Source organism: Podarcis pityusensis, assembly GCF_964106645.2.
Source record: "Podarcis pityusensis genome assembly, chromosome: 17".
NCBI lineage: Eukaryota > Metazoa > Chordata > Lepidosauria > Squamata > Lacertidae > Podarcis > Podarcis pityusensis.
Genome location: NC_138042.1, coordinates 13,776,142 through 13,801,513, shown reverse-complemented (window position 1 = coordinate 13,801,513; position 25,372 = coordinate 13,776,142). Strand labels below are relative to the sequence as shown.

At 43.5% G+C, this 25,372-nt stretch overlaps 1 long non-coding RNA gene across 1 annotated transcript in view; it reads right to left on the bottom strand.

Annotated features, from left to right (window-relative positions):
* Positions 1–25,372, bottom strand: part of LOC308466806 — a 219,982-nt gene extending 194,610 nt beyond the window's left edge. The window contains exon 1 of the long non-coding RNA XR_013980962.1: positions 24,640–25,372. This is a non-coding gene — a long non-coding RNA (uncharacterized lncRNA). The remainder of the gene's footprint in view (positions 1–24,639) is intronic.

Sequence of the window (25,372 nt, the reverse complement as noted above, 5' to 3'; positions counted from 1 at the left end):
TTTTAAAAATCTGGAACAGATTAATCCATTCTGCATTACTTTCTATGGGAAAGCACGCCTTGGTTTTGGAACACTTTGGTTTTGGAACGGAATTCCAGAACGGATTAAGTTTGAGAACCAAGGTACCACTGTAAGGTCTGAATGCAGATCTCTGCGGCCGTACAGTTGAGCTAACCCAATCTTGCTTTGTGCTAGGTCTTACTTCCTGTTCTGCCATAAACAGATCTGTAGTCTTCTTTCAAGATGTGAGGAGAGCTCCCCTTTTCCATACGAAATATATAGAAACATAGCCTGTTTCTAAAGTCATTTTGGGATATTTCAGAATTTGCTGACAGACTTGCCTTGTCAAAACCCTGCAGATGCCCGTACATGTTTTCAAACCAGACTCTTAAGCAATAACAGATTTTACGGTAGATGAACAACACGTCTTATGTTTTTGCGTATTAAAACTATTTATTTTAGGCATGAAGTAAAGGAGTAAACAAGGCAGGCCTCAGGTTTGTTCCGGATTAATTACGATAATGCTCCGCCTTTGGCAAAACAAGTCATCTAAGGACATCATCAACTTTATTTACCAACATTCACCCTACGGTTCCTGCTCTGTCGGAAGGCTATTCTTTTTGCTTTGTTTATAAGCCAGGATATTTTGTTGCCAACCTGTTTCCCTGAGTCTTCCCACCCTAAAAAAACAGGACAATCTGCTCTGAAAACAAAGATTTATTTGGGAAATAAGGGTGCAGGAGCTACACTGCTTGGCTAACAATTGAACTTTAAGGCAAACAATGTGTTGCTAGCAAACATTCATTAAGAAATAAGTGTACTGCCAATACATACCGGTAATAATTGCTTGAATTATGGGAGGAAGTTAATTTGTGGACTAGATAGTTTGTATGGAGAAATGTCATGTGGCAAGATAAAACATTATTTATGTATGTATTTAATTGACTTGATAGTCACTAGGTCTCCATGCAACTGAAAACTTAAAACATATTTAAAAATATAAACAATTATATATACAGTGGTACCTCGTGTTAAGTACTTAATTCGTTCTTAATTCTTAACCTGAAACTGTTCTTAACCTGAAGCACCACTTTAGCTAATGGGGCCTCCCGCTGCTGCCGTGCCACACGATTTCTGTTCTTATCCTGAAGCAAAGTTCTTAACCCGAGGTACTATTTCTGGGTTAGTGGAGTCTGTAACCTGAAGTGTATGTAACCCGAGGTACCACTGTATACTCTGTGTGTGTGTGTATGTAATTTTAAAATAATAAACAAACAACAAACGACAATTCAAGATCCAAATATTGAGATTGCTCTGAATCTCTTGACTTCCGCCCATCCCTTCCATGGGTCCTAGTGGTAATATTTACAACAGCATATCAATACTATCCAAGTTTTATCCTTCCAAATTATCCATACTTTCCGTTAGTTTACAAGTGTGATTAAAATCCTGCCAGTGTTTTAACCTGCTTACAATGGTCTTGTAAATAGATTGTAGACTTTTCCCATTCTTTTATTAAAGTTCTTGTCTTCTTGATTTCTGAGCTTCCCAGTTAATTTTGCCATTTCAGCATAGTCCATCAACTTAGTTTGCCATTCTTCTCTTGTTGGGTTGTTTCTTCCTTCCATCTCTGGGCTCACAAAATAAAATATTTGAGGGGGCTGGGCTCCCCCCCCAAAGTTGATGGGCATTCCCATTCAAATGGTGTGTGCGCACTGCATCATGTGATCGATTATTCAGGGAGGGGGGCTTACCTGGGCCCCCACAATATTTTATTCAAGTTGGCGCCCCTGACACAGGGAGTGGTTTGGCTCCCATAATTGGATTAAATTAAGATCATCCCGTGCCCACAAGGACAACCGTGACTTTAAGGAAGAATGGCAATTTTACAAATTATCTAAAAAGACAACAAAATGAACTGGACTCCTTGCCATGTTTTCATAAACATACACAAATTTATTGGTTGATAACATGATAGATAGACAACATAAGGATATGTATAATTTTATAACATGCAGAGAATAATATGTATCAGAGAGAGGAGCTGAGGGAAGGTGGGGGGGGAGAAGGGATGGAAGAGGGGTGGAAAAAAGGGGGGAAATAATGTATGTGATTATATGATTTGATAATTTGTTATGTTGAAATTGAAGCTGTAAAAAGAAGAAATCTGTCACTAAAAGTGGGGGGGGGGGGGTCCTGCTGCCAGAGGTTGGAGGGAGGAGGGGGAAGGAAGAGGGAGCTGATTTCTTTGAAATTAACTACATATTTCTTTCTCTTTGTTTCTTTTAAAAGAGTCGATTATAGGCAGCCTTGTGCATTTCCTGGGGTGTGGGAATTCAAAGGTGTGCATGTACAGGTACCTAAGCCAGAGGAAGAATGACTGTGGAAGAGAGTAAAAAGAAAGAGACCAAAATACACCTCTTGAAACATTCTTAAACTCCACTGACTGATGTGGATGACAAGGAAGGGAATAGCAATGAATATCCACAACTGAACAAACAGGAATGTGTGCAGGCTGATATACCTGGCTGGAATTCCAGAAGTTCCAAAACTTTTATCGACATCACAACAAGCTAAGGTTACGCTTCAAAGGATTCATAAAAGGTGAGTAAAGTAGCAAAGTAAAATCTGTTAAAATTGCAATTACACTCTGTCCGCACATTCTTGGGTGTGAACTGCCTAACAGCAAAGGTATAAACAAGTTGCACAATCCCCACAATAGCACAGAGGGCAGTCTCTGGTGAAATTGTTCTCCCACTGTTTTCAGACACTAAATTGTTCCTCATTACAAGACTAAAAAGTGCCTCGTTAACCCCCTATCCATTTCTGACTTCTTCAGAGCCGTGCCATTAAAAACCTTGGTCCCAGCCTAGAATGTAACTTTATTAACAAGATGCACATGGTCCAATGTTGTGTGGTAAAGTTAATCAACATGCAAATTTTTCCTTTGTTTTTAGAGAATAGGTGTAGTGAAGCAGTGGAGAAAAATAAGTGCCTAATTAAAAGGTAAAGGTACCCCTGACCACTAGGTCCAGTCGTGTCCGACTCTGGGGTTGCGGCGCTCATCTCGCTTTATTGGCCAAGGGAGCCGGCGTACAGCTTCTGGGTCATCTGGCCAGCATGACTAAGCCGCTTCTGGTGAACCAGAGCAGTGCACGGAAACACCGTTTACCTTCCCGCCGGAGCGGTACCTATTTACCTACTTGCACTTTGAAGTGCTTTCGAGCTGCTAGGTCGGCAGGAGCAGGGACCGAGCAACGGGAGCTCACCCCGTTGCGGGGATTCAAACCGCCAACCTTCTGATCAGCAAGTCCTAGGCACTGTGGTTTAACCCACAGCGCCACCCGCGTCCCTAGTGCCTGATTACTGCTGACCAAAAGGAATATCGACAAAAATGAGAAAGAACTGCAACAAGTTGAAAGAGAACCAACGTTTGAGAGGAAGATCCCAGAGCTGTATAAACTTACTGTGAACATTAACAGTATTTCAAGGTATAAGAATAGCCACACACACACACACCCATAATCATAGCAAAATACAGTATAGGATAGAGGTAGTCTGTGTGGTTCCTTGCAGATGTTGTTGGACTATCAGCCTCAGTTATCATGGCCAATGGTCAGGGATGGTGGCAGTTAGTCATAGAATCTAGATATCATGTAACAGCATAGTCAGGTTACAACACAGATAAAATAGAGATGAAATCTGCCAAAATGAACCATGGAATCAGGATTCACCAGGTGCCAGAAGTTGAACAGGGAGAGAACCAGTCTGACCTCAGTCTGGAGGGAGTTTCGGAGAGTTGGACCCACAATACTGAATGCACACGGTTCCTGGGGCAAAGCCATAAAGGTAAAGGGACCCCTGGCCATTAGGTCCAGTTGTGACCAACTCTGGGGTTGCGGCGCTCATCTCGCTTTATTGGCCGAGGGAGCCGGTGTACAGCTTCCGGGTCATGTGGCCAGCATGACTAAGCCGCTTCTGGCGAACCAGAGCAGCACACGGAAACACTGTTTACCTTCCCGCCAGAGCGGTACCTATTTATCTACTTGCACTTTGACGTGCTTTCAAACTGCTAGGTTGGCAACGGGAGCTCACCCTGTCACGGGGATTCGAACCACCGACCTTCTGATCGGCAAGTCTTAGGCTCTGTGGTTTAACCCACAGTGCCACCCGCGGTGGACCCCTAAAGTGACTCCCTCTGTGATTGGGCATGGATATAAGGAGGTAGCTTTTGAGGGCATCCTGGACACAAATTGTTAAACAACTTGTAAATTGGACTAGAACCTAGAACTGGGCCCATAGTCACATGGTCAGCCAGTGTCAGCTTTTAAGCACTGGTGCTAACCTAACCAGAAAGGCTAAATCCAGTTTAAATGGAGAGAAGAAAATACAGGCTGGTGTTTTGATGCCAATAATGTGTGAATGCTGCAAAAAGAGAGAAAAAAAGTTGGATACGTGGGGAACACCCATCCCAGAACAAACACCTGTTTAGAAGCACCCTAGATGAAAGCCAACAGAAGCCTCTTCAAAGTGGCAGTGCTTTTAACAAAGTTGCTTTGAGAACACTGGTAAACCAAGATTGCTAGATAACATCTAGTAATCTAATGAAGTCTGGGCATGCCTTGGCACTGTGCCTTTTTTTAGCACTGTCCCTCAAGGGATTATGGGAGTATCTTCGGGAATACAAAGAACAAAGATGAAGAGCGAAAGAGGGCAGAACACATTCCAGTTTGTTCCCTCCTCTGTTTGGTTTTGCCGTTTGAACGTTTAGTTTTTATGACTAGCTGTAGGGCCAAAGAGAAAAGAAAACCAATTGTACACCTGGCCAAACAGCATTTGCAGCATCCACATATTTATACGCTGTGAGATCTCAATGGAAGAAATTCTGTGCATAAGCTCTGACAACCAGTTTGAGCCACGTGGTTAGCTTACTAATTCTGGTAAGTGTCTGTTTACCCCACGGGTCGGCAAACGAAGGTCCACAGGCCGGATTAGGCCCAATTGCCTTCAGGATCCGGCCTGTGGACGGTCCGTGGATCAGCGTGGGGATTCTATTCATTTTTTCCCCTGTGCTGCCATTTTTTCCCTGTGCCATTTCCCCCCCCCCCCTCCGTCACACACCCAGGCGCCGCCTCCTCCCTCCCTCCTCCTGGCTTCTCCCTGCCCTGCCTAGAGGAGGAAGGGAGCTGAGCTGCCTGAGCGCCATTTTAAGCAGCCCCTCTCTGGAGCCAGCCCTTTTGCGCCACTCATCATCTCTCCGCCGCATTGGTGGTGGCAGCCCCTGGGAAGGTAAGCGCACCTCTGAGATTGAGTTGTGTGTAATGTATTCCTCCATCAGATATGAACAATCTGAACTCTCAAGGCAAATGAAACTGCAAAACTTTTACAGCCACAAAGTGCCAGCGAGACTTTAGAGGCGTTGGACGCCAAGAGAATATGACTTCCTCGAGGGCAGAGTGCTAAGAAGCTCCAAGATGCAACAACGGTGTTAGTCATTTAAGCATTTTTATCCCCTTTCCAGCCAAGAAGGCTCCCAGAGCAGCTTGTGTAAGCTCCATTGAAAGCACCACAGTTCCTTTCTGAAGGCTTGCTTTCTTTAACAAAATTTCTGTACCACTGGATTTTAAGAAAACCCTGAAGTAGCTTATAATCCGAAGGCTTGCAGTATAAAAGAAACAACACAAAAAGAAAAAGAGGGCACAGAGTGAAAAGGGAAAAAAAGAAAAGGCACAAGTTCTGAAAACCGCGTTATAGTTCTTAGAAATACTGGCTAAAATGGAAGCAATTCAGGCAGTAAAGGTAAAGGGACCCCTGACCCTTAGGTCCAGTCGTGGCTGACTCTGGGGTTGCAGCGCTCATCTCGCTTTACTGGCCGAGGGAGCCGGCATACAGCTTCCGGGTCATGTGGCCAGTATGACTAAGCCGCTTCTGGTGAACCAGAGCAGCGCACAGAAACACCGATTACCTTCCCGCTGGAGCGGTACCTATTTATCTACTTGCACTTTGACGTGCTTTCGAACTGCTAGGTTGGCAGGAGCAGGGACCAAGCAACGGGAGCTCACCCCATCACGGGGATTCGAACCGCCGACCTTCTGATCAGCAAGTCCTAGGCTCTGTGGTTTAACCCACAGCACCACCCGCGTCCCTAATTCAGGCAGAGAAGGAGCCAAATGGAATGGCCCATTTTCCCAGCTCCCCTTCTTCTGCAGCCCGATTCAGCAAATGACAGTCAAAGGGAGGAAAGGAGGCTGGTGGAGTTCATTGCTGAGGAATCCTGCTGCTGCTGCTTATTACTTCTAGAACAGGAATGGGGAACCTGTAGCCCTCCAGATGTTGCTGAACTACAACTTTCATAAGCCCAAGGCAGCATGGACCAATAGTCAAGGATGTAGTTCAGTAACATCTGGAGGGCCACAGGTTCCCCAGCTCTCCTTGAGAAGGAAGCGAAGGGTTGGGTGGGTGCAGTGAGAAAAGGTGTTTTGCAAACAACGAAAAGATCCCTGGGCACCCGTTTTGAGATCAGCAATTTTAGTGTCGCTGAGAAGTTTGTTCCACATTTCAGATACCTTATGCACAGGGCTGGATATAGGTTTGATGAGGCCCTAAGCTACTGAAGGTAATGGGGCCCTTGATATGCCCAGCTGTCATTTGTCAACAACTAATTGTCGCTGTTAGAAAAGAGCGGCCCATGACTTACATCATAGGAGCCTATACAACACAAATCACGGTTGCTGTATGTAGGTTTTATTTTGTTTTTTTAATCTTATATTTTGGAAATGTACATCCAGGTTTTTTCCTTTAATTTTTTTGGGGGGCCCCAAGAGAGTGGGGCCCTAAGCTATACCTTATTTAGCTTATACGTAAATCTGGCACTGGTCATGAATAATATTATATACTGTATTTTTCGCTCTATAAGACGCACCAGACCACAAGACGCACCTAGTTTATGGAGGAGGAAAACAAGAAAAAAAATATTCTGAATCTCAGAAGCCAGAACAGCAAGAGGGATCGCTGCGCAGTGAAAGCAGCAATCCCTCTTGCTGTTCTGGCTTCTGGGATAGCTGCGCAGCCTGCATTTGCTCCATAAGACGCACACACATTTCCCCTTACTTTTTAGGAGGGAAAAAGTGAGTCTTATAGAGCAAAGAATACGGTAATTTGAACCTGCATCCAAGTAAAATTTATTTTTTTCATACGTGGAGCCCCTCTTGCACAAGACCCATCGCAGTAAGCAAGAGCTGAAGGCAGAGCTTTAAATGCAATGAAACGTGCTGTCAAAGAAGAACATTCTGTCTATAAGACCCTCTCATGGAAAAAGAACATTCTGAAGTCTTCATTAGTTCTTGCATATACTTAACATTCAACGGGAACCGCAGCCAAATATTTGACAGCGACGTTGCCCTGCTTCTTTTTCAGTTTCAAGTATTGGTAACACAGAGGTGAGCAGGCTTTAAGTGATTGTAGGAATAAAAATAAAATTCTGTTTGTTTTAGATTCCCAGCATTGACTTGGGTTCTTCATAGTAGGGTTCTTAAATGAACAAACCGAGGAGAACATCTTCGGCCTCCAAAGAGCTTTTAAGGACACTTCGGCCTCAAAACACACACCAGCTTCCTGAACACTGGAGTACGCTGCTGAGATGAGAAGGAGCCCGATCTGCCCCCCCCCCCAAAGAAAAAAAGAAAGGCACATTTGCTATTCAGCTTCTGCTTAATACAGGAAACGAGACATGCAAATTGCAGGGAGGCCTGAACAAGTCTTAACAACAATTCTTGTCAGCTTAGGCAACCAATATTGCATGAAGTACATTGCCTACAAGTCTATAGGCCATTGATTCATTCGTGTCATCCGGCGTTCTGTGGATGTGCACCACATGCTAAATAGTCAGCATGGAATGATGCGGTTAAAAAGCCCATTTTCGAACCGCTAGCTATGCTAAAAGACACCATGGTGCCATAGCTGCTAGAGTTTTAGACTGAAAGCCAGGAGCAACTTCCAACTTCTGTGGCCTTGGCAAACTTTTTCTGTCCCGCCGGGATGCTATGAAGATAAAACCCTGTTCCAAGCTCCTTGGAGGAAGACCTGGATGTAAACAGAACAAAAAAATGAATACAGAGGGCATGATGCAAAGTAATCGGCTTATCTTTGGCTGAACGGAGGGATGAGAGAAACCTACGAGCTTGCCAAGGAGTTGATAAGGTTCATTACAGAGTTATTTGAAGTTCGACAGCTTAATCTCCTTCCCAGGCTGAGAGGGAAATGGCGAAAGCAGGATATTTATTGGGACAGTGTGATTTTTGCCGCTGCTGCTAAAGTTGCAAAACAATGAATCAGGGATGGAGCAATGGAGAATTTCTGAAACTACAATGGGACACTAGCTCTGCCCAAGGCATGATGGAGAACAGCAACAACTGACAAAAGATAGACATAATATATTACAAGGAAAGGAAGAAGCATTACGGACAGAATAATCGCCACGCTCAGGAAGAACAAGGAGAAGTTTGAATGCTTCACCTGTAGGTGTATAAAGCATTTAATGTGTCATTACAAATGGAAGTTGCTAAAACTGCAGTTGCGATATAAGGGATTGTTATTTTGACTAGAGCCAAAATAATGTTATTTTGACTGGGGCCAAAATTTATAAATTGGAATTTATAAGATTCTGGAACGCAGAAATAAAGTAAATCATCAAACCATCAATTCTAGCATGCGGGGTGGGGGGTGGGCCACCTAAATTGTATAATTTGTCATCTGAATGATTGGTATTAATTGGATCATAATTTGGCATTGTTATAATGAGGCTATTATTGGGTTGTTGTAATTGAAAACTAATAAAAATTATTATAAACAAGTATGATTTTACACAGAGAACTCAGAGGAAGAAATAATATCAAATGGGAATACTTGGAACAGTATTAACTTATATAGCAGCAACAGGTATGGGAGACCTTTTTCAATTTGGGGGCTGAATTCACATCTAGACAACTTTTCTGGGTCCACAGGGCACAGGGTCCAAGAAGTGGGCAGAGCAACAAATGTAAATTTTACCTTTCTACAATAGGATAGTTTCTACACACCTTCCTGCATCCCTTTCTCACACCCCAGAGACCCCACATTCACCAGCCTGGGGAGAGTCCCAGGGGCCACAATAGGTGGCAAGAATGGGGGAAAGGGCGTGGCAGAGAGAAAAAGCCCCACCCACTTGTGGTTCTGGCCCTGCCCCCTATTGGCTCCAACCCCCTATGCCCCCCAGCACATTGCCCCCCAGGAATGGTGGCCCTTGACAGAAAAATAATAATCTTGCATAGTACAGTCATAGCTCGGGTTACAGATGCTTCAGGTTGCACTTTTTTGGGTTGCAGACCGCCAAAACCCGGAAGTACCAGAACGGGTTACTTCCGGGTTTCGGCAGTCACACATGCACAGAAGCGCCGAATTGCAACCCGCGTGTGCACAGACACGCTGCGGGTTGCAAACATGCATCCTGCACAGATCACATCCGCAACCTGAGCGTCCACTGTATAATGTGGATTGTCTGTTTCTTGTACTTCGGCAAAGTATTGCACAAATACACTCCTTAGAGTGGCAGCTGCAAATCTCAGTGCTTGCCACTGTAGACAGTGGTGAAGGAAGGCTCTCTGGCATCCGGGGCGGGGTGTCGAGGGGCGGGGCAAACTGCCCACAGGGGCGGGGCAAACCACCGAGCGGCGCATGCACAACGCCGATACGGACAGCATTCGAGCAGTGCCCATAATGACAGTGCACATGCGCCCTCGGCCACCCTACACTGATGAAGGAAAACTGGCAGATGTTCTCATGAAAGAGTTGATCCCATAAAATCCAGTCTCTTTCAGAAGCTATAGAGACTTCCTGGTACATTTCTTCTCTATATATCTATTCGTAGCTGCATGTACTGGAAATAAGAGGTAAAAGGAATAGTTGAGGCCTAAGAGTGCTAGAAACTGCTAGAGAACCGAGAAGAGAGAAAGTGATGTATGTCTTGTGACACTTAACCAAATTATGTCTTTGGTTGTATCAGTTTTGGTTGGTCTTTTGCACGAGACACATAGCAGAAGTAGCAGTGATGTGAAAATCTGAAATTTTATTAATAATCTCTGATAACATTGGGTTTGGTTAAGCTTTCTTGACAACTAATTTAAATGTCCAAATAAATCTTAGTTCAAGATGATAAACACTGCTTTAAGGGGAAAGGCTCTCTTATTAAATTTACAATTCCCAGTAGTCCTGAGGTTAGAAGAGCACATCAAAACAAACGTAACCTTGTCGAACTCCTTTGAATGCCGAAAACATAGCCATGAAGGCAGAAAGCCAATTTCATTTTCCGTTGCAGGTCAGCTTTGATAATGGCGGAACAGTCTCATTCAGGTACTGAGACAGCCTGGAAACGTTCCCTGCGAATGCACTGTGTTCATTGGTTTAACACACACAATCTCTATTTGAAAATAAGGTGGCATCTTTCCCAGCAGAGACAGTACAAGAAGAATGAGTGGAATTGGCAAGGAGAACAGTCGGTACAATCGGAATAAGCTGATGTTGCTTTCTTCAAAGGTTGCAGGTCTTTCAGCAGCCTGGAGCGATGCCACCTACATGCTTTTACATTCTTCAAAAATGCCAGCTTATGCAGTAATCTTTGCTCAGGAAAAAGAAGTCAAGTTTTAGGTTTTTTAAAAAAATGTATTTAAAAATGTATTTTCCTCGGTTTTTGAACAGCTTAGTTCCCGAACAACTCGGAACCCGAACACTGCAAACCTGCAAGTAGGTGTTCCGGTTTTTGAACTTTGCCTTGGAAGCCGAACTTCAGTTTTCACTGTTGAGCAACAAATTTGAGTCCCCTGCATAGTAATTAAGGCTTATTTGCTCCCGTTTTACCCTTAAGCAGCAAATTTAAGTCCCACCCCCATCCTAATTAAAGCCTTCCATTTCTGATTGCAGTGTTCTCAGGTGATACTTGGTCCTTTTGTTTTTGCTATTTTTGTGTGTTTGTGTGGCTTTTTCATTTTTGTGTCTGTGGCTTGTTTTTCATTTTATGATTGATTGATTGTGCGACTGCAGAAATGGATAAAAAAGACCCCCATCCAAACAATGACCATCATCAGTGCAGGTAAGAAAAAAAATTAATTTTATTTTTTATCATCTACAATACTGTCTTATTTATTTTTTAGTACAGTACATTGATTGTTGCTTTTATTTTATGCATCAGTGGTCTTGTTAGATAGTAAAATTCATGTTAAACTGCTGTTTTAGAGACACAAGAACTTCCCACGCTGGAGGAATGGCAGATGAAACTTATGGACTATATGGAATTGGCGGAAATGACTGGTAGAATCCGTGACCAGGGAGAAGAGTCGATGGAGGAAGATTGGAAGAAATTCAAAGACTACCTTCAGAAACACTGTAAAATTAAGGAATGTTAGAGTGATGTTGGACTGAAAATAAGCGGTTTCCAGCTGTACAGGTTAAAGTTAATGATAGACTAAGATTAAAGATTAGGATTAAAGATGTTTAAAGAAATGGAAATTTGACATTAAGAGGGAAAATTTTAATGTTATATGATACTAAGACCAAAGATCAGGTTTAAAGAAGTTGAATTTATATATTTCAATATCTTATTAAAGCTAAAGATTGGGATTAAAAAAGTGGAAAAGAAATTGCTGGACAAACAATTTGGATTGGAATACAAAAGAGGGAGGTATGAGGAAGTCCAGAAAATAAGTAACTAAAAAACGGAAATGGAAAAGAGATATTGTTTTTAATTGTTATGTTTTCTGTTTTTTTATTGTTGAATCTTGTTTTTTTGTGTGTTTTTGTTACATGTATTGTGTATGTTTTTCTTTTCTTTCTTTGTTGTTCAAAACTTTAATAAAAATTATTTAAAAAAAAAATAAACTGCTGTTTTAGGGGTTGTTTTTAAAAGTCTGGAACGGATTAATCCATTTTGCATTACTTTCTATGGGAAAGCGTGCCTTGGTTTCGGAACGCCTTGGTTTTGGAACAGACTTCCACAACAGATTAAGTTTGAGAACCAAGGTACCATTGTATTGTGTTTTGTATAATCTACAGTAAATACAATGGAGAATAGAGCAAACAAACAAAATAGGTCTCTTGTAATTTGTTCCAAAAATTAATACATATGCAGGGAAGGCAGAATTAAGAGCTGTCAAACTTGAGGAGCTTTATTATCACTGAGACTAAGAAACAGGTGTTCTGGTGTTGTTTTGGGTGTCCTAACAGGGACTTTAGTCATGGGCCTTGGGGTTTCTTTGCAGATGATACATGCAAAATGTGATTTTTGTTGCAAGGGTAGACAGCAGTGGGAGCCCTGCTCCAGAGTAAGCATGGCAAGGTCCTACTCACAAGGAATGCATATATTGCATGAAGACTGCTGGTGTCGTTGGAAACTGTTGAGTTGGAGGTGAAATAGAACTGTCCATCTTGAAGGGGGAAGAGGAAGTAATTTTTTTTAAAAATTAATATTAAATTTCAATAAAAGAGAAAAAAATTCCAAATATACACTTAAATATTTTTGGTTTTTTAATCAATTCCCTATCTTCCTTTCCATGGTGGTTTTATCCCCCTCTCTTTTGTTGCACCCTGTCTTTTTTCTCTTATATGATAATATTACGGTAAATCTATTTTCTCCCTGTTTCTCCTGCTTCAAATTCTGCTTGTGAATTCATCATACGATAATACTTCTTTAGATAGTCCAAAAACGGCTTCTTCCATGAAGCTCTCATCCTTGGATTCTCTTATTTTAGCTGTTAACTTTGCCCAATTCTGCATAGTTCATCACTTAGGAGTTTCTTCTTCCTTCTGTTTTGAGCATATGAAATCTTTGCTGCTGTCTTAACATACATAAACCACTCAATCATCTTTTGGGGACTTCTGTCCCCCTTGAAGAACACCCTTTATTTTCAGAATTTAAAGGGGGTTTGGGATGCTGTTGTTTTTTTAAAAAAAGGAAAATCATGTGTGCAGCTCATTTGTGGAAAGCAAAAATTGATGTACCGTATTTTTCGCTCTATAAGACGCACCAGACCATAAGACGCACCTAGTTTTTGGAGGAGGAAAACAAGAAAAAAAATATTCTGAATCTCAGAAGCCAGAACAACAAGAGGGATCGCTGCTTTCGCTGCGCAGTGATCTCTCTTGCTGTTCTGGCTTCTGGGATAGCTGCGCAGCTTGCATTCACTCCATAAGACGCACACACATTTCCCCTTACTTTTTAGGAGGGAAAAAGTGAGTCTTATAGAGCAAAAAATACAATAATAAAATACCATATTTTTCGCTTTATAAAGCGCACCCGACCATAAGACACACCTAGTTTTTGGAGGAGGAAAACAAGAAAAAAAAAAATTCTGAATCCCAGAAGCCAGAACAGCAAGAAGGATTACTGCGCAGCAATCCCACTTGCTTTTCTGGCTTCAGTGAAAGCAACGCAAAGCCTCTTCAGGGAAGCGGGAGGAATGCAGCGATCCCGCAGCGATCCCTCTTGCTGTTCTGGCTTCTGGGATAGCTGCGCAGCCTGCATTCACTCCATAAGATGCACACACATTTCCCCTTACCTTTTAGGAGGGGAAAAGTGCATCTTATAGAGCGAAAAATACGGTAAATTGGTACAGTTGTGGGTTTTTTTTTAAAAAAGACACAAATATCAAATATAAGGGGAGATTAATCCTGACACAGTACCTTTTCCTATCTTTAAACTACCATATGGCTGCATAGGAGTCAGACAGTCGGACCTCCGTCTCTGCAGGCAGAAGTCTATCAGGTACAGCAGTACAAACCACTGCCACTGTTGCTGTCCCACAGGCTGTGCTCTGAGGGTGGAAGGCCCAGAGATAGGGTCTTCTGGGCAGGTGTTGGAGTGGATCGGGGAGGTCTTGCGTCTATAGCAGGGATCAGCAAGGCTTACCTCACCTGGGCCAGTTCACTCCAGCGGAGATCCCTCCGTGGGCCAGATCGCGTGCGCACCCGCGATTTCTGGCATCTGTGTCTGCGCAGACACAATTTCCGGTGTCTGCGCATGCGCAAACACGATTTCAGCACCACGGAAGCGAGTCCCCGTGCCGTGCTGTGCCGGTTTATCGCAGCGCGTGGGGACTCGCCAAGTGGACGGCTCGGTTCGGGGGCGGCTCGTGGACCAGTTAAACAACCCCCGTGGGCTGCTTGTGGCCCATGGGCCTTAGGTTGCTGACCCCTGGTCTGTAGCATCCAAAACTCCTCCCCCCCCCCGACATGCAACCAGAAAGGGCAAAAAAAAAAGTCTTTCAACTCTGGAAACAGTGTAGGGATTTCTTCTTCCATTAGTGTCATGGGAGGGTATATAAGAAATAATAATAATAACTGAAGGAGGGCTGAGAAATCTGCCCCCCTTTGGTACTGCACTTAAAGGTAAAGGAACCCGTGACCATCAGGTCCACTCGCTAATGACTCTGGGGTTGCGGCGCTCATCTCGCTTTATTGGCCGAGGGAGCCGGCGTACAGCTTCCGGGTCATGTGGCCAGCATGACTAAGCCGCTTCTGGCAAACCAGAGCAGCGCACGGAAATGCCGTTTACCTTCCCGCCGGAGCGGTACCTATTTATCTACTTGCACTTTGATGTGCTTTCGAACTGCTAGGTTGGCAGGAGCAGGGACAGAGCAACAGGAACTCACCCCGTCGCGGGGATTCGAACCGCCGACCTTCTGATCGGCAAGCCCTAGGCTCTGTGGTTTAGACACAGCACCACCCACGTCCCGGTACTGCACTTAGGAAGTGATTATTTTCATGCTACGGAATTGCCATGCACACGCAGTTTAGGCTCACATGTGCCCATGCGTTTTGTTGTGTTAATGGAACACGGCAAAACAGCATTTTAAAGGTGATGGGGGGTGTCAGTTCTGCAGCATAGTATAAGTTTATTCATTCTGTTAAGGGCCCAGTCCCTGACCTTAACATGCTCTTGTTGATTCCCTGGCAAGGTGTGATTATTTCCCTGCCTCCGGACTAGACAAAAATATCTCAGAGGACCCAAATTGTTCTCAAAATAAATTGCATAAACTAAACAAGCCTTAAAAAACCTGCTTTACAAACCTGGTCAGTTTGACTAATTCATTCCAACCAAAGTATTGAGGGGGGAGCACTCAATTTTAGCCCCACCCCTTCTAATCTTAAAGTGAAAATCTGGACTCTGCAAAATGGGCTCCTAAACACTGCAGACCCTAATCAAGTCTCTTTCCCATTGCGACCCACCAGATTCTGTGAAGCAGAATAGAAATATTCCCATGAATATAGCTATCAAATTATAGCTTTGGAAATAACATAGGCAGTGAGACCTGGGGAGGACGGACTCCATCCCTATTAACCTTTTATAGCTCAGGAATTATTATATGTGTTCCAACAGCTATGCAGAGATGCAGCTCTGAGTCATGGCTGTAATAACAACTCATTAAAACCATTAAGAGAGGCCGGATCCTGGGGGGACAGCGTCTTGACAAGGTTTGGCTAAATATAGTAAGGAAGGAGTTACATTCTGTCTAGTAAATTATTTCTGGAATGGCATTCTTGTGCATTCATGCACAAATTGAGCATATTGTTGAGCAATAGATATGCGCAAACCTAATGGTGGGATCTCAGATAAGATCTAGCGGGCAGGCAAAAGTCCCTCAAAGGAGAGAAAAGGCAGATCCTGAAAAGCCAGGCACCTTGTGGCTAAGTCCACATCATTTGGCATATGTTGCCCTTTCAAGTTAGCACAGATGCAAATGTTGAAGACAGTCGCGGGAAGACAGGGCCATATTTTGTGTTTGTGAAACGTGTCCTATAAGTTCCCATTCAGCTTTCTCTTGGCAGATCAAGACAAGCAGGTGACAGCAAAGGTTGCAAGGTTTTTAGCTGGGGCAATTAGAATATGATCCACTATTTGACTATTGATTCAAAACCCTAAAATGTATTTTATATAATTGGCTTTTTATTTCTATTCTTTGTACAGTGGTACCTCTGGTTACGTACTTAATTTGTTCCGGAGGTCCGTTCTTAACCTGAAACTGTTCTTAACCTGAAGCACCACTTTAGCTAATAGGGCCTCCTGCTGCCGCCGCTCCGCCGCAGTACAATTTCTGTTCTCATCCTGAAGCAAAGTTCTTAACCTGAGGTACTATTTCTGGGTTAGCGGAGTCTGTAACCTGAAGCCTCTGTAACCCAAGGTACCACTGTATATCGTATTGTTGTTTTCTTGGTATGGTCGATGGCTGAAGCAAATAAAGATTCGTTCATTCACCCATTCCCATTCAGAAACATACACCTTGCAGAGTGCGGCATTGTGGCAAAAAATTAAAAAAAGAAGGTTAACTGGGCTCCCAGAAGTCACCACTTTCCCTACAAAGCAAAGAGGCCAGATAAATGAAAATGAAACTGACTTGTTAAGCTTTCAGAATTGTCACTTCTGGCCATGCAACTAGGCATTTTAGAAACTTTCCTCTTGGTGCTTCAGCACTGTCAAACAACCATTGGATAGTTTGCCATCTCCCTTTTATCCACAGGTAGAAATGACTTCACAAGGGACGGCACTATGGAGAGCCAGGTTCTCGGTTCTCTTACAATTGTGTAATGCAGATTTGAAATTAAATTATCGAAGGTTATTCACCAAAGCCAGACTAAACGTCTTTCCTTCTGCAGTGTTGGATGGAAGGAGAGGAGTTCCCTACCAGGACAGACTTTGCTTGTGTGCCCAAGACATTGATTCTATGAAACGTATTTTGCTGCATTATGCGAAATATGAGCAAGCCAGGGCTGAACTAATACTACCCTTGCTGGTACCTTTCCCAGGAAAATCAGAGGCTCACTATGACAGGTTCCTATTGGAAGACCAGACAAACGCTAGAACATTAGCAGTGGCGAAGTTTTTATCGGTGGTTGCAAGAACTAATGATCCCTATCTTTAAGTCTGAACAAAATGCTTGTTTAACCTGGAGGTAGGCTGTCTGAATCGTGCATTGCTTTGTAACAATTTGTTGGGTCTCTGGACCGTAATAAAGATTGATTGATTGATTGATTGATTTGAAATCAAGCTATAGTTTTAATGGCTTAAAGCAAGCCGGCCCACAGTCTGGCTGACACAGGGGGAGAAGAGCTTGGTCTTCCTCTTGAGTAATCGCAGCAATGTTTTCCTCGGTGCTTTTCCACTTCACCTGCAACCCAGCTCTTGCCAGTTTGACACAGGCCAATGTGCTTTTGTTAAAACACCCACAGACCTTGAAATGAGCTTGGATTCCTTGGATGCATGGGACACAGCAGCAACTGAATTACTCACTGAGTTACTCACTGGAAGACCAGGACCTTAACAGGAACACCAGCCAAGTCAGCTGGAAAATCTCCTAAATCGCGAAACTTGCGGGATCAAAGATTCTCAGAGGATCGGAGTAAATATATGAATTATTTGAAAAGTAATTGTAATCAACAGATTATGCTAGTAGGATTGCAAGAAGTTTTGTATGGAGGATTATGCGAAATACTGCAGAGAAGACTATGATAAGAATTATTAGTGAAGGGGTATTAAATGTAATACTGAAAATAATGAAATGCAGATTAAGTGATCAAAACTGAAAAATCTTCAGCTGCAGTTGATGGAAGTCCAAAACATTGTATAAGATAAGAAAGTATGTTAAATGATTTTTGGAAATTATTTGTAAAAATCAATAAAAATATTTTAAAAAAGAGAGAGGAAAATCTCCCAAATAGTTCATAAATCTGGGCCATCTTAACTGCCATTGCCCGTCCAAACATCACCAGGAAGTGGTCTGTCCATGCCAAGGGCATTCGTTTTACACGAAATGCTAGCTAAGCACCACTGGTCCATTGCCCTAGCTGTCATGGCAGCAGTGTGTTGCAGGGGTTTCGTTCTTGTAACAGGGTTTCCGCCTAATCCTACAGCCCCCACAGTCAGGGGTGCATCTTCCAAATAGAACTGGGCTGATGTTTTTAAGCAGAGGTTGGACAGCCGTCTGTCATGGATGCTTCAGCTGAGATTCCTACATTGCAGGGGGTTGGAATAGATGATACAGGGGTCCCTTCCAGCTCTGAAATTCTATGATTCTGTGAATATGTTATTTGATTGTTTGCTTCTTTCCCCCCAAAATAGGTGAGGAAGTTTTTAAAACACAGAAAAATAAAGGTGGGGGGGAGAGTCAGGTATAAATCAATTTGTTATTCTTTAGCACAATAACAAAGCTGAGCTCCTTCACAAAATGATCCCCGCGAAACATCCCCCCAGGGCTCTGGTATGATTCTGTCTGCTTCAGGCATGTCACACTGTAATTAGGATGGCATTGTCCCTCTGTCATCGGTAGTCTAATGAATTAATCACACCCAAGCAGTCCATGCTTTCAGCCGTACAATTAAGGGATTGTGGTCTGATTTCTTTTTGTATCGTGAAACAGGTCCTTTTTAAAGGACAGGAAACACGAGAAAGGAATCGGTCACAAGCACCAGCCTTGACATGAATCAAGACAGTTGTCTTCTGAGACTATGATGCCTCTTTGACCCTAGATAAGAGCTCTGACTTGAGAGCTGGCTCCATGGATGTTTACTAGACGGATACAGTGCAGGGACTTCAACAACAACACTTGGTTTTAAATGTTTTAAAACAATCATAGCCATCCACCTGATTTGTACTCCAATTCAGTAGCACACTGGGTGCCAGGAGGGGTCACGGGGGCAGCTGGGTGTCGGGGGCGGTCCCTGTCTGCCGCTGCTCTATAATAATGCATGATTTATTATAAGAAGTTGTAATAAACAAAACCTGCTCTTATTCCATTATGGGGGACGCAAGAGCCCTTTATAGAGTCCTTTGCAGGTTCTCCATTGGTCGGAGAAAATAACAGAGGCCAACCAGAGAATATTGAGAAGCAAAGCAGCTAGAAGCCTGATCTTTATTGATCTGTTGCAACAGGGTGCCCTCTTCACACGCAGGAAAGGAGGCGGACCCAGAACAAAGGCGTGCCCGCCCTTATATAGACATTTTAAATTGCCTTCCCTGGAGCTCAAGACCACCCCTCCATACATCATACATACATCACAGAAGGGGTGTAACCCAAGACCACCCCGCACAAACATCATACCTACATCACAGAAAAGGTGGTCTACAACAGAAATTTGAATGTTGTTGTTTTTCCTGTCTGTCAGGTTATCTGATAAAGCTTTATCCGATTGCCTTTCCTGGTAGTCTGGCCATTCCTTTGAGATGGTGATTTCCCACTTCCTGAGACAATGGGAAGGTTCGCTTACCCCCTCCCTCCTTGCAGAGAAAACATTTGGTGAATTGGGGAGTCAAAATGGTTTCAGGAAGGTCTTCCCTGTGCTGCTCCAGACATGTGGTCCGCATATCTATGTACGAGCTTGGTTGGTACATTTATGAACATTTATTATATATTTATAAGACCTTATTTTTTTTATTTCAAAGTAAAAGACAGGACCGTTGAGGGAGATAAGAGGAAGACTGTGTTTAGGAAATATTTGGGGAGGGGGTGAAATGGGGAGATCTAAGAGCCATGGCGTGGTGCCTAAAAGTTTACTGTTGACACAGGCTGGCTTACAGATTAGGCTAAATCAGCCCTTGACACCTGTAATCTGCTATATGCTATTGTGAGCAGCATCCCCTCCCAGGTGGTGAGAAGTTCTAGAGAAGATTGTGAGGAGATTTCACCCCTCCCATACACAAGAATCTCCTGATCATCTCCTGATGGTCTCTGCTGACTCTCCAGAGAGCAGGAGGCGTGTCCTGCCTATCTACTTATTCTGCCCAGCAACATATCAGTGTGTGTGTGAGAGAGAGACAGTCAGTCAGTGTATCGGAGAGAGTGAGAGTGTTGGAGATCCTAGAGATAAGATTGCTGCTAAGAGCAGCTGCAGACTCTCAGTGTAGCATTGATTTATGCTTAGAATATTCAGCTCTGTATATAGCTTTGTATCATAGTTGTAGTTATAGAATAAAAGGAAGATATTTTACAGAGCTGCTCTCCGAGTGGTTTATACTCTGCAAGACTCTGCAAAACTCTGCTGCGCAACGACTGTATTATTGAGACAGTGAATCCGGTGCTCTCAGCTCTAAGCTGTGAGTCCACAGCACTGTGACCTGTTCCTGTGAGAAAGGAGGTCTCTGGCGGTGCTACCCAGCTCGCCTAGCCCAGTCGGGGTTGAGGTGCAAGAGTCCAGTTGGTGCACTGGCTCTAGGGCGATGCTGATATCGGTTATGGGCCCAGTCGTTGTTCCAGTCGTCTGACCTGGCGTTGTTCCAGTCATCCCAGGCGTCCCAGGCGTCCCAGTCGCCAGAGGTTTCTGTTGCTGATTGCCGGACGGTGGAACGGACGCTGCATGCTGGACTGATTTGCGGTGCCCAGAAGCAGAGCTGTTTTGGAGCAGAGTGTTCAAGCTGCCGCTGTTGCTCTTGCTGCTGCTTGATTTATGGAGGTATGTTGCTGACTGCCAAAGGAAGAAGATAGCATCCCTGTTTGCCTGTTAATTGCGCTCTGAGTGGGAGAGAGAGTGGCTGAGGGAGTCAAGGCTTTATCTGTGTTGCACGAGGGAAGTGTCTTGCTCTAAGTAATAGCAGACATGGCCTGTGCACATTCTGGCCAGATGGCTCTGTCCTTTCCTCTCCTCACGCCTGAAACCTATGCAGTTTGGCAAGTAAAGATGAAAGCGCTTTTACAGAGGGAAAAGCTATTTCACACGATAGAAGATGACCCTCCAGATAAGGATGATGATGATTGGGCTGAGTGGCATGCTGCAGATATGAAAGCCCGAGGGACAATTATTTTGAGTGTTTCAGACCACTTGCTGGTGAACTTAGAGGGTCAAGAGACTGCACAAGCTGTTTGGCATAAGTTGAGAGATATGCATCTGAGGCAGAATGCTGGTTCCAGTGTGATTTTCTTTAAGAAGCTGTGCAGGCTGCAGTTGGAGAAAGGTGGTGATTTGCCTAGCCATCTATCTCAATTAAAGCGTCTCAGACAGGACCTTGTTCAGCGAGACTTGGCTATTTCAGAGGCTGTGTTTGCAATGCTGATGATCAATAGCCTAGATGAGTCTTATGATGGAGTGGCTGCCCAGATTTCCACAATGCCTTCTGACCGGCTAACAGAAGATTATGTGTCTAGCGTGCTCCTGAATGAGTGGGATCGCAGACAGGCTGTTAGAGAAAGCCGGGACAATGGTGCTGTTAAAAATATGCTTGAAAATGTGCCTGAGTCTTCAGCAGGGGAAAGTGAAAGTGAAACTGCTGCTGTTAAAGCTTTGAAATTGAAGCGGTGCTTTTCGTGTGGAGCACAAGGCCATTTGAGTTTCCAGTGTAAGAAGTCTTCAAAGAAGAAGGGAAACTTCAGAGGCAGAGGGGGAGGAGGAAGAAATCCCCAAGCACCTGCTACTTCAAAGGCTTTGATCTCTCGCTGTTCCAGTCAACGTGGGCGGAGTTTCTTCGTGGTCGACTCTGGCTGTTCAAACCACGTGGCCAAAGATAAGAATCTCTTTGTTCAGCTTGAGAAGCAAGAGAAAGCAATTCATCAAGCAGATGGGACAGTTCTCACAAGTATGGCTCAGGGAACTGTGTTCTTAAAGAGCCTGAATGCAACTATTAAGAATGTCCTGTATGCGCCTGATATTCAGGACAATTTGTTGAGTGTTTCCCAGCTTGATCGTCAAGGGTTTAAGGTGGTGTTTGCTAAATCTCGCTGTGAAATTCTTAGAGATGGCAAGCTCATTCTGTATGCAAAATGTGTAAATGGATTGTACCAATTGCCTTTTGTTTCAGGTACAGGCACTGCAGAAGCTACTGAGAAAAAGTGTTGCAATTTAACTGTAGATAAGAATGAGAAGTTGCATGACCAATGTATTCATTATTACCATCGCGTTTATGGTCATTTGAATTTCCAGGCTGTGGCAAAAATGCCTGATATGGTTCAGGGTATGAAGTTGAAAGAATGTCCCTACCACATGAAATGTGTTTCTTGTGCTGAGAGTAAGGCAAGGCAAGCTCCCAAAGGTACAGAGTCTGGGAGAGAGGCCAAGAAACCATATGAAGTCATTCATGCAGACTTAGTGGGGCCTCTAGCGCTCTCTAGAGGCAATTCAAGGTTTTTCATGGTTCTGATAGACTCCTATTCGAAATATGTTTGGGTCTATATGCTGCAGAAAAAGTCTGAAGCCTTTACCAAGTTTCGCCAGTTTTGTAAATGGCTCAGAAATGTACATAATGAGAATGTACGTTGTCTTTTCACAGACAGGGGTGGAGAGTTTTGTTCAGAAGAGTTTGAGAGTTTTCTTTCTGAACAGGGCATTGAGCATAGGACGGCCACGCCCAGATCACCCTGGCAGAATGGTTTATGTGAGAGAGTAAACCAGACTCTGCAGCAAGGAATCAGAACGCTGTTACATGATTCAGGGCTGCCCAATCCTTTTTGGGCTGAAGCTCTTTCGTTTTTCTGTCATGTGTATAACAGGAGATACCAGTCTAGTGTAAATTGCACCCCATATGAGATGCTTCACGGAAGAAAGCCATGTGTAAAGCATTTTAAAATTTTTGGTTCGGAGGTTTGGGTGCACACCTCGCAGGGTGACAAACTCAGCAAGCGTGGAGAACATGGTGTGTTCCTAGGATATGAGAAAGGGTCTTATCGTGTTCTGATCACAGACACGAAAACCATAAGGCTCACCAGGAGTATTGATGACAATCCACAATGGGACAGAGTTGGCGTTTTTCAGTGCCATCCCATTTGTGATGGTGGTGCAAAAGGGGCAAAGAAAGTTGAGAGGGAGGCAAGTGTTGTTGGTGGTGATAATCCTGATGCCAATGTAGTTCCAGATGATGGCACAGATTATCAGAGCCCAAAAGCCTCAGGTGAGTCTGACGCTGACTCAGACTTAGCAGCTTCATATACTTTAGCTCCCCATTCTCCCAAAGAGGAGGAAGCACCAGAACAAGAGGATCAGAGAGTTTTGCGCAGATCCGAGAGAACAACCAAGGGTGTACCACCGAAAAGGTTTTCTGAAGAGTTTGCAAAAACTGCGGTCACAAGCAACTCTGGTGGGGTTTTCAAACCTAGCATGAAGTGTGCTGAGAGTAGTAGCACAAAACGCTTTATTTATTTCCTTACCTGATATTTGAAGGAAAGCGTGTATTTGAGTTCTGAAAAATGGTTTGTTCAAATCTGCCTAATTAGAAATGTCAATTTGTATTTGAAAGGAAGAAATGTGTGTGAAGATTTTTCCAGAAGCTGCTTATTCAATGGTATTGTAAAGTGTTTTATATGCCGGGAGAGAGATACCTGCAGATATGTTAACCAAGGTTGTAAGCAGAGAACAACTTTTGGAGTGTATGTGCAAATTGCAGTTATGTTAAAGATTCTTGAAATGGTCGGATGAAATGGGGGAGGATGAGGAGATTTCACCCCTCCCATACACAAGAATCTCCTGATCATCTCCTGATGGTCTCTGCTGACTCTCCAGAGAGCAGGAGGCGTGTCCTGCCTATCTACTTATTCTGCCCAGCAACATATCAGTGTGTGTGTGAGAGAGAGACAGTCAGTCAGTGTATCGGAGAGAGTGAGAGTGTTGGAGATCCTAGAGATAAGATTGCTGCTAAGAGCAGCTGCAGACTCTCAGTGTAGCATTGATTTATGCTTAGAATATTCAGCTCTGTATATAGCTTTGTATCATAGTTGTAGTTATAGAATAAAAGGAAGATATTTTACAGAGCTGCTCTCCGAGTGGTTTATACTCTGCAAGACTCTGCAAAACTCTGCTGCGCAACGACTGTATTATTGAGACAGTGAATCCGGTGCTCTCAGCTCTAAGCTGTGAGTCCACAGCACTGTGACCTGTTCCTGTGAGAAAGGAGGTCTCTGGCGGTGCTACCCAGCTCGCCTAGCCCAGTCGGGGTTGAGGTGCAAGAGTCCAGTTGGTGCACTGGCTCTAGGGCGATGCTGACAGATTGGTGGAAATGACTGGCAGAATCCGAGACCAGGGAGAAGAGTCGGTGGAAGAAGATTGGAAGAAATTTAAAGACTACTTACAGAAATATTGTAAAATTAATGAATGTTAGAATGATGTCGGATTGAAGTTAAGTGGTTTCTAGCTGTAATGGTATAAAAGAATATGGAAAAATTGGTTTTTAATACGTAAAAAATTAATGTTATAATATATCAAGATTAAAGATCAGGATTAAAAAGGAGGGAAAGGAATTGCTGGACTAACAAACTGAATTGGAATACAAAAGAGGGTGGTATGAGGAGGTCCGGGAAATAAGTAAATGTAAGAGAAGTGATGAAAAGATGGAATTGTTTTTAACTGTTTTTTCTTTTTTTTGTATTTTGTATTTTTCCTTTTTATTGTTAATTTTTCCTTTTTATTGTTAATTTTCTTATTAATGTACGGTAGTCTCTTTCTTTTCTTTGAAATTTTAATAAATATCATTTTTTAAAAAAAAAAAAGAGAGAGAGAGAAGTTCTAGAGAAGATCTCTGACTTATTTCCATGAGCACTTGAGATTCACAGTGCATTTCTTCCTAACCGCTTTGTTTTGTTGTTGTTTAGCCGTTTAGTCGTGTCCGACTCTTCGCGACCCCATGGACCAGAGCACGCCAGGCACTCCTGTCTTCCACTGCCTCCCACAGTTTGGTCAAACTCATGCTGGTAGCTTTAGAACACTGTCCAACCATCTCGTCCTCTGTCGTCCCCTTCTCCTTGTGCCCTCCATCTTTCCCAACATCAGGGTCTTTTCCAGGGAGTCTTCTCTTCCCATGAGGTGGCCAAAATATTGGAGCCTCAGCTTCAGGATCTGTCCTTCCAGTGAGCACTCAGGGCTGATTTCCTTCAGAATGGATCGGTTTGATCTTCTTGCAGTCCATGGGACTCTCAAGAGTCTCTTCCAGCACCAGAATTCAGAAGCATCAATTCTTCAGCGATCAGCCTTCTTTATGGTCCAGCTCTCACTTCCATACATCACTACTGGGGAAACCATAGCTTTAACTATACGGACCTTTGTTGGCAAGGTGATGTCTCTGCTTTTTAAGATGCTGTCTAGGTTTGTCATTGCTTTTCTCCCAAGAAGCAGGCGTCTTTTAATTTTGTGGCTGCTGTCACCATCTGCAGTGATCATGGAGCCCAAGAAAGTAAAATCTCTCACTGCCTCTATTTCTTCCCCTTCTATTTGCCAGGAGGTGATGGGACCAGTGGCCATGATCTTTGTTTTTTTGATGTTGAGCTTCAGACCATATTTTGGGCTCTTTTCTTTCACCCTCATTAAAAGGTTCTTTAATTCCTCCTCACTTTCTGCCATCAAGGTTGTGTCATCTGTATATCTGAGGTTGTTGATATTTCTT